Here is an 8,670-nt window from a genome sequence, read left to right as displayed (position 1 = left end):
CCGACGCGACTTCGTGGCACGAACTTTTGCACTAGTTCAGGCCGTTTTTGCACCGAGTTCGTAAGGAAAACAACGTCCCGAATGCACCCAAATGGTACAAACACCAACGTCAGTTTAGGGTCCAATGGGTGGAGAGGGTGCTTGCCAAAAATTCGACGCGACTTCGTGGCACGAACTTTTGCACTAGTTCTACCCGTTTTGCACGAGTTTCGTAGGAAACCAAACGGTCCCAGAATGCACTCAAATGGCACAAACTGCACCAAAATCAGTTTAGGGTCCAAATGGGCGGATCGGTGCGTCGTTGCAAAAAATTCCGACGCGACTTCGTGGTACGAAGGTTTGCACGTTCGGCCATTTTGCCACCGAATTTCGTAAGGCAACCAAACGAATGCACAACTACGAAACGCACCAAACAAGTTTAGGGTCAAATGGGGTGATCGGGCGTTTCGTTGCAAAAATTCCGACTTCGTTCGAAGGTTTGCACAAGTTCTGCCGTTTTCACCGATTTCGTAAGGCAACCAAACGGTCCCGAATGCACGCAAATGTACGAAACGCACCAAAACGTCGGTTTAGGGTCCAATGGTTTGGATCTAGTGCGTTCGTTGCAAAAATTCCGACGACTTCGTGGCCACGAACTTTTGCACTAGTTCGGCCCGTTTTGCCCGAGTTTCGTAAGGCAACCAAACGGACCCGAATGCACCCAAATGTACGAAACACCAAAACATCGGTTTAGGGTCCAATGGGTGGATCGGGTGCGTTCGTTGCGAAAAATTCCGACGCGACTTCGTGGCACGAACTTTTGCACTAGTTCGGCCCGTTTTGCACCGATTTCGTAAGGCAACCAAACGGTCCCGAATGCACCCAATACACGAACGCACCAAAACAGTTTAGGGTCCAATGAGTGGATCGGGTGCGTTCGTTGCGAAAATTCCGACGCGATTTTTGGCAGGAACTTTTGCACTAGTTCGGCCCGTTTTGCACCGAGTTTGTAAGGCAAACCAAACGGTCCCGAATGCACCCGAATGGTACCAAATGCACCAAAACATCAGTTAGGGTCAAATGGGGTGGATCGGGTGCGTTCGTTGCGAAAAATTCTGACGACATTGTGGCATGAACTTTTGCACTAGTTCTGCCCATTTTTGCACCGAGTTTCGTAAGGCAACCAAACGGTCCCGAATCCACCCAATGGTACGAAACACACCAAAACGTCAGTTTAGGGTCCAATGGGTTGGATCGGGTGCGTTCGTCGTGAAAAATTCCGACGCGACTTCGTGACACGAACTATTGCACTAGTTCGGCCCATTTTGCCCCGAGTTTCGTAAGGCAACCAAAGGTCCCAAACACACCCAAGTAGTACGAAATGCACCAAAACACAGTTTAGGGTCCAATGGGGTTATTGGGTGCGTTCGTTGCGAAAAATTCCGACGCGACTTTATGGCACGAACTTTTTACTAGTTCGGCCCGTTTTGCTCCGAGTTTCGTAAGGCAACCAAACGGTCCCGAATGCACCCAAATAGTACGAACTACCAAAATGTCAGTTTGGGTCCAATGGGTTGGATCGGGTGCGTTCATTGCAAAAAATTCCGACGCGACTTCGTGGCGAACGCACTATTTCAGCCAGTTTTGCACCGAGTTTTGTAAGGCAACAAATGGTTCTGAATGCACTAAAATGTACGAAACGCACCAAAACGTAAGTTTAGGTCAAATGGGGTGCATCGGGCGTGTTCGTTGCGAAAAATTCCGATGCGACTTTGTGGACGAAGGTTTGCACAAGTTCGGCCCTTTTGCACCGAGTTTCGTAAGGCAACCAAACGGTCCCGAATGCCACCCAAATGGTACGAAACACACCAAAACGTCGGTTTAGGGTCCAATGGGTTGGATCGTGCGTTCGTTGCAAAAAATTCCACGCGACTTCGTGGCACGAACTTTTGCACTAGTTCGACCCGTTTTGCACCGAGTTTCGTAAGGCAACCAAACGGTCCCGAATGCACCCAAATAACAAAACGCACCAAAATATCAGTTTAGGGTCCAATGGTGGATCGGGTGCGTTCGTTGCGAAAAATTCCGAAGCGACTTTATGGCACGAACTTTTTTACTAGTTCGGCCCGTTTTGCTCCGAGTTTCGTAAGGCAACCAAACGGTCCCGAATGCACCCAAATAGTACGAACTCACCAAAATGTCAGTTTAGGGTCCAATGGGTTGGATCGGGTGCGTTCGTTGCAAAAAATTCCGACGCGACTTCGTGGAACGAACGCACTAGTTCGGCCTGTTTTGCACCGATTTTCGTAAGGCAACCAAGCGGTCCCGAATGGACCCAAATGGTACGAAACACACCAAAACATCAGTTTAGGTCCAATGGGTTGGATCGGGTGCGTTCGTTGAAAAATTCCGACGCGACTTCGCGGCATGAACTTTTGCACTAGTTCGGCCCGTTTTCCACCGAGTTTCGTAAGGCAACCAAACGGTCCCGAATGCACCCGAATGGTATGAAATGCTCCAAAACACCAGTTTTGGGTCAAATGGGTGGTCGGGTGCGTTGTTGCGAAAAATTCTGACGTGACTTCGTGATACGAAGGTTTGCACTGGTTCGGCCCGTTTTGCACCGAGTTTCGTAAGGCAACCAAATGGTCACAAACGCACCTAAGTACTACAAAACGCACCAAAACATCAGTTTTAGTGTCTAATGGGGTATATCGGGTGCGTTCATTGCGGAAAATTCCGACGCGACTTCATGGCACAAACTTTTTTACTAGTTTAGCCTGTTTTGCACCGAGTTTCGTAAGCCAACGAAACGGTCCCGAATGCACCCAAATGGTACAAAACACACCAAAACGTCGGTTTAGGGTCCAATGGGTTGGATCGGATGTGTTCTTGCGAAAAATTCCGACGCGACTTTGTGCACGAACTTTTGCACTAGTTCGGCTCGTTTTGCACCGAGTTTCGTAAGGCAACCAAACGTCCCGAATGCAACCAAATGATACAAACACACAAAATGTCAGTTTACGGGTCCAATTGAGTGGATTGGGTGCGTTCGTTGCGAAAAATTCCGAGGCGATTTCGTGCCATGAAGTTTTGCACTAGTTCGGCTCATTTCCACCGAGTTTTGTAAGGCAACCAAACGGTCCAAATGCACCCGAATGGTACAAAATGCACCAAAACATTAGTTTAGGGTTAAATGGGGTGGATCGGATGCGTTCGTTGCAAAAATTATGACGCGACTTCGTGGCACGAACTTTTGCACTAGTTCTGCCCGTTTTCCACTGAGTTTCGTAAGGCAGCCAAACATCCCGAATGCACCGAAATGGTACGAAACGCACCAAAACTCAGTTTACGGTGTAATGGGTTGGATCGGGAGCAATCATTGCGAAAAATTCCGACGCAACTTCGTGGCACGAACTTTTCACTAGTTCGGCCTGTTTTTGCCCCGAGTTTCGTAAGGCAACCAAACAGTCCCAAACGCACCCAAATAGTAGGAAATGCACCAAAACATCAGTTTAGGGTCCAATGGGGTGGATCGAGTGTGTTCGTTGCGAAAAATTCCGACGCGACTTCGTGCACGAACTTTTGCACTAGTTCAGGCCATTTTTGCACCGAGTTTCGTAAGGAAACAAACAGTCCCGAATGCACCCAAATTGTACAAAATGCACCATAACGTCAGTTTAGGGTCCAATGGGGTGGATCGGGTGTGTTCATTGCCAAAAAATTCTGACGCGACTTCGTGGCACGAACTTTTGCACTAGTTCTACCCGTTTTCCACTGAGTTTCGTAAGGAAACCAAACGGTCCCGAATGCACTCAAATGGCAAACTGCACCAAAACATCAGTTTAGGGTCAATGGGGTTGGATCGGGTGCGTTCGTTGCAAAAAATTCCGACGCGACTTCGTGGTACGAAGGTTTGCACCAGTTCGGCCAGTTTTGCACCGAATTTCATAAGGCAACCAAATGGTTCTGAATGCACTAAAATACTACGAAACGCACCAAAACGTAAGTTTAGGGTCAAATGGGGTGCATCGGGCGTGTTCGTTGCGAAAAATTCCGACGCGACTTCGTGGTACGAAGGTTTGCACAAGTTCGGCCCGTTTTGCACCGAGTTTCGTAAGGCAACCAAACGGTCCCGAATGCACCCAAATGTTACGAAACACACCAAAACGTCGGTTTAGGGTCCAATGGGTTGGATCTAGTGCGTTCGTTGCAAAAAAATTCCGACGCGACTTTCGTGGCACGAACTTTTGCACTAGTTCGGCCCGTTTTGCACCGAGTTTCGTAAGGCAACCAAACGGACCCGAATGCACCCAAATGTTACGAAACACACCAAACATCGGTTTAGGGTCCAATGGGTGGATCGGGTGCGTTCGTTGCGAAAAATTCCGACGCGACTTCGTGGCACGAACTTTTGCACTAGTTCGGCCCGTTTTGCACCGAGTTTCGTAAGGCAACCAAACGGTCCCGAATGCACCCAAATAACACGGAACGCACCAAAATATCAGTTTAGGGTCCAATTGAGTGGATCGGGTGCGTTCGTTGCGAAAAATTCCGACGCGATTTCGTGGCAGGAACTTTTGCACTAGTTCGGTTCGTTTTGCACCGAGTTTTGTAAGGCAAACAAACGGTCCCGAATGCACCCGAATGGTACCAAATGCACCAAAACATCAGTTTAGGGTCAAATGGGTGGATCGGGTGCGTTCGTTGCGAAAAATTCTGACGCGACTTGTGGCACGAACTTTTGCACTAGTTCTGCCCATTTTGCACCGAGTTTCGTAAGGCAACCAAACGGTCCCGAATCCACCCAAATGGTACGACACCACCAAATGTCAGTTTAGGGTCCAATGGGTTGGATCGGGTGCGTTCGTCGTGAAAAATTCCGACGCGACTTCGTGACACGAACTATTGCACTAGTTCGGCCCATTTTGCCCCGAGTTTCGTAAGGCAACCCAAAGGTCCCAAACACACCCAAGTAGTACGAAATGCACCAAAACATCAGTTTAGGGTCCAATGGGGTATATTGGGTGCGTTCGTTGCGAAAATTCCGACGCGACTTTATGGCACGAACTTTTTTACTAGTTCGGCCCGTTTTGCTCCGAGTTTTCGTAAGGCAACCAAACGGTCCCGAATGCACCCAAATGTACGAAACTAACCAAAATGTCAGTTTAGGGTCCAATGGGTTGGATCGGGTGCGTTCATTGCAAAAATTCCGACGCGACTTTGGCACGAACGCACTAGTTCGGCCTGTTTTGCACCGATTTTCGTAAGGCAACCAAGCGGTCCCGAATGGACCCAAATGGTAGGAAACACACCAAAACATCAGTTTAGGTCCAATGGGTTGGATCGGGTGCGTTCGTTGCGAAAAATTCCGACGCGACTTCGCGGCATGAACTTTTGCACTAGTTCGGCCCGTTTTCCACCGAGTTCGTAAGGCAACCAAACGGTCCCGAATGCACCCGAATGGTATGAAATGCTCCAAAACACCAGTTTTGGGTCAAATGAGGTGGGTCGGGTGCGTTCGTTGCCAAAAAATTCTGACGTGACTTCGTGGTACGAAGGTTTGCACTGGTTCGGCACCATTTTGCAACGAGTTTCGTAAGGCAACCAAACGGTTCTGAATCCACTAAAATGCTACGAAACATCCCAAAACATTAGTTTACGGTCAATGGGGTGGATCGGCCGAGTTCGTTGCGAAAAAATTCAGACGCGACTTCGTGGCAAGAACTTTGGCACTAGTTCGGCCCGTTTTGCACAGAGTTTCGTAAGGCAACCAAATGGTTTTGAATGCACCCAAATGCTACGAAATGCACCAAAACATCAATTTAGCGTCAAATGGGGTGGATCGGGCGCGTTCGTTGCGAAAATTCCGAAGTGACTTTGTGGGCACGAACTTTTGCACTAGTTCGGCCCATATTGCACCGAGTTTCGTAAGGCAACCAGACGGTCACAAACGCACCCAAGTACTACGAAACACACCCAAGTACAAACGAAACACACCAAAACATCAGTTTAGTGTCCAATGGGTATATCGGGTGCGTTCGTTGCGAAAAATTCCGACGTGACTTCATGGCATGAACTTTTTTACTAGTTCAGCCTGTTTTGCACCGAGTTTCGTAAGCCAACGAAACGGTCCCGAATGCACCCAAATGGTACGAAACGCACCAAAACGTCGGTTTAGGGTCCAATGGGTTGGATCGGATGTGTTCGTTGCGAAAAATTCCGACGCGACTTCGTGACACGAACTTTTGCACTAGTTCGGCTCGTTTTGCACCGAGTTTCGTAAGGCAACCAAACGGGTCCCGAATGCACCCAAAATGATATGAAACGCAATAAAATGTCAGTTTACGGTCCAATTGAGTGGATTGGGTGTGTTCGTTGCGAAAAATTTCGAGGGCGATTTCGTGGCATGAAGTTTTGCACTAGTTCGGCTCATTTTCCACCGAGTTTTGTAAGGCAACCAATGGTCCCGAATGCACCCGAATAGTAGAAAATGCACCAAAACTTCAGTTTAGGGGTTAAATAGGGTGGATCGGGTGCGTTTGTTGCAAAAAATTCTGACGCGACTTCGTGGCACGAACTTTTGCACTAGTTCTGCCCGTTTTCCACTGAGTTTCGTAAGGCAGCCAAACAGTCCCGAATGCACCGAAATGGTACGAAACGCACCAAAACGTTAGTTTACGGTGTAATGGGTTGGATCGGGTGCAATCATTGCGAAAAATTCCGACGCAACTTCGTGGCACGAACTTTTTCACTAGTTCGGACAATTTTGCCCCGAGTTTCGTAAGGCAACCAAACAGTCCCAAACGCACCCAGATAGGTGGAAATGCACCAAAAACATCAGTTTTAGGGTCCAATGGGGTGGATCGAGTGTGTTCATTGCGAAAAATTCCGACGCGACTTCGTGGCACGAACTTTTGCACTAGTTCATGCTGTTTTGCACCGAGTTTCGTAAGGCAAACAAACAGTCCCGAATGCTTCCAAATTGTACAAAATGCACCATAACGTCAGTTTAGGGTCCAATGGGGTGGATCAGGTGTGTTCATTGCCAAAATTTCTGACGCGACTTCGTGGCACGAACTTTTGCACTAGTTTCTGCCCGTTTTCCACTGAGTTTCGTAAGGAAACCAAACGGTCCGAATGCACCCAAATGGCACAAAATGCACCAAAACATCAGTTTAGGGTCAAATGGGGTGGATCGGGTGCGTTCGTTGCAAAAAATTCCGACGCGACTTCGTGGTACGAAGGTTTGCACTAGTTCGGCCTGTTTTGCACCGAGTTTCATAAGGCAACCAAATGGTTTCTGAATGCACTAAAATGCTACGAAACGCACCAAAATGTCAGTTTAGGGTCAAATGGGGTGGATCGGGCGCATTCGTTGCGAAAAATTTCGAAGCGCCTTCGTGGTACGAACTTTTGCACTAGTTCGGCCCATTTATGCACCGAGTTTCGTAAGGCAAACCAAATGGTCCCGAATGCAACCCAAATGGCACAAAATGCACCAAAACATCAGTTTAGTGTCAAATGGGGGTGGATCGGGTGCGTTCGTTGCAAAAAATTATGATGCGACTTCGTGGTACGAACTTTTGCACTAGTTCTGCCCGTTTTCCATTGAGTTTCGTGAGGCAACAAAACGGTCCCGAATGCACCCAAATGGTCCGACACGCACCAAAACGTCAGTTTAGGGTGTAATGGTTTGGATCGGGTGCATTCGTTGCGAAAAATTCCACGCAACTTCGTGGCAACGAACTTTTGCACTGGTTCGGCCCGTTTTGCCCGGAGTTTCGTAAGGCAACCAAACAGTCACAAACGCACCCAAATAGTACGAAATGCACCAAACCATCAGTTTAGGGTCCAATAGAGTGGATCGGGTGCGTTCATTGCGAAAAATTCCGACGCGACTTTGTGTCACGAACTTTTGCACTAGTTCGGCCCGTTTTGCAACCGAGTTTCGTAAGGCAACCAAACGGTCCTGAATGCACCCAAATGGTGCGAAACGCACCAAAACGTCAGTTTAGGGTCCAATTGGAGTGGATCGGGTGCGTTCATTGCGAAAAATTCCGACGCGACTTTGTGTCACGAACTTTTGCACTAGTTTCGGCCCGTTTTGCACCGAGTTTCGTAAGGCAACCAAACGGTCCCGAATGCACCCAAATGGTACGAAACGCACCAAAACGTTAGTTTAGGGTCCAATGGGGTGGATCGGGTGAGTTCGTTGTGAAAAATTCCGACGCAACTTCGTGGCACGAAGGTTTGCACTAGTTCGGCCCGTTTTGCAACCGAGTTTCGTAAGGCAACCAAACGGTTCTGAATGCACCCAAATGCTATGAAACGCACCAAAACATCAGTTTAGGGTCAAATGGGGTGGATTGGGAGCATTCGTTGCAAAAATTTCGATGCGACTTCGTGGCACGAACTTTTGGTCTAGTTCGGCCCGTTCTGCACCGAGTTTCGTAAGGCAACCAAACGGTTCTGAATGCACCTTAATGCTATGAAACGCACCAAAACGTCAGTTTAGGGTGAAATGGGGTGGATCGGGCGCGTTCGTTGCGAAAAATTCCGATGCGACTTCGTGGCACGAACTTTTGCACTAATTCACCCCGTTTTGCACTGAGTTTCGTAAGGCAACGAAACGGTCCCGAATGCACCCAAATGCTACGAAACACACCAAACGTTAGCTTAGGGTCAAAT

The sequence above is a fragment of the Panicum virgatum genome, chromosome 7K, assembly GCF_016808335.1.
Source record: "Panicum virgatum strain AP13 chromosome 7K, P.virgatum_v5, whole genome shotgun sequence".
Lineage (NCBI taxonomy): Eukaryota > Viridiplantae > Streptophyta > Magnoliopsida > Poales > Poaceae > Panicum > Panicum virgatum.
This window is presented reverse-complemented; position numbering follows the sequence as displayed.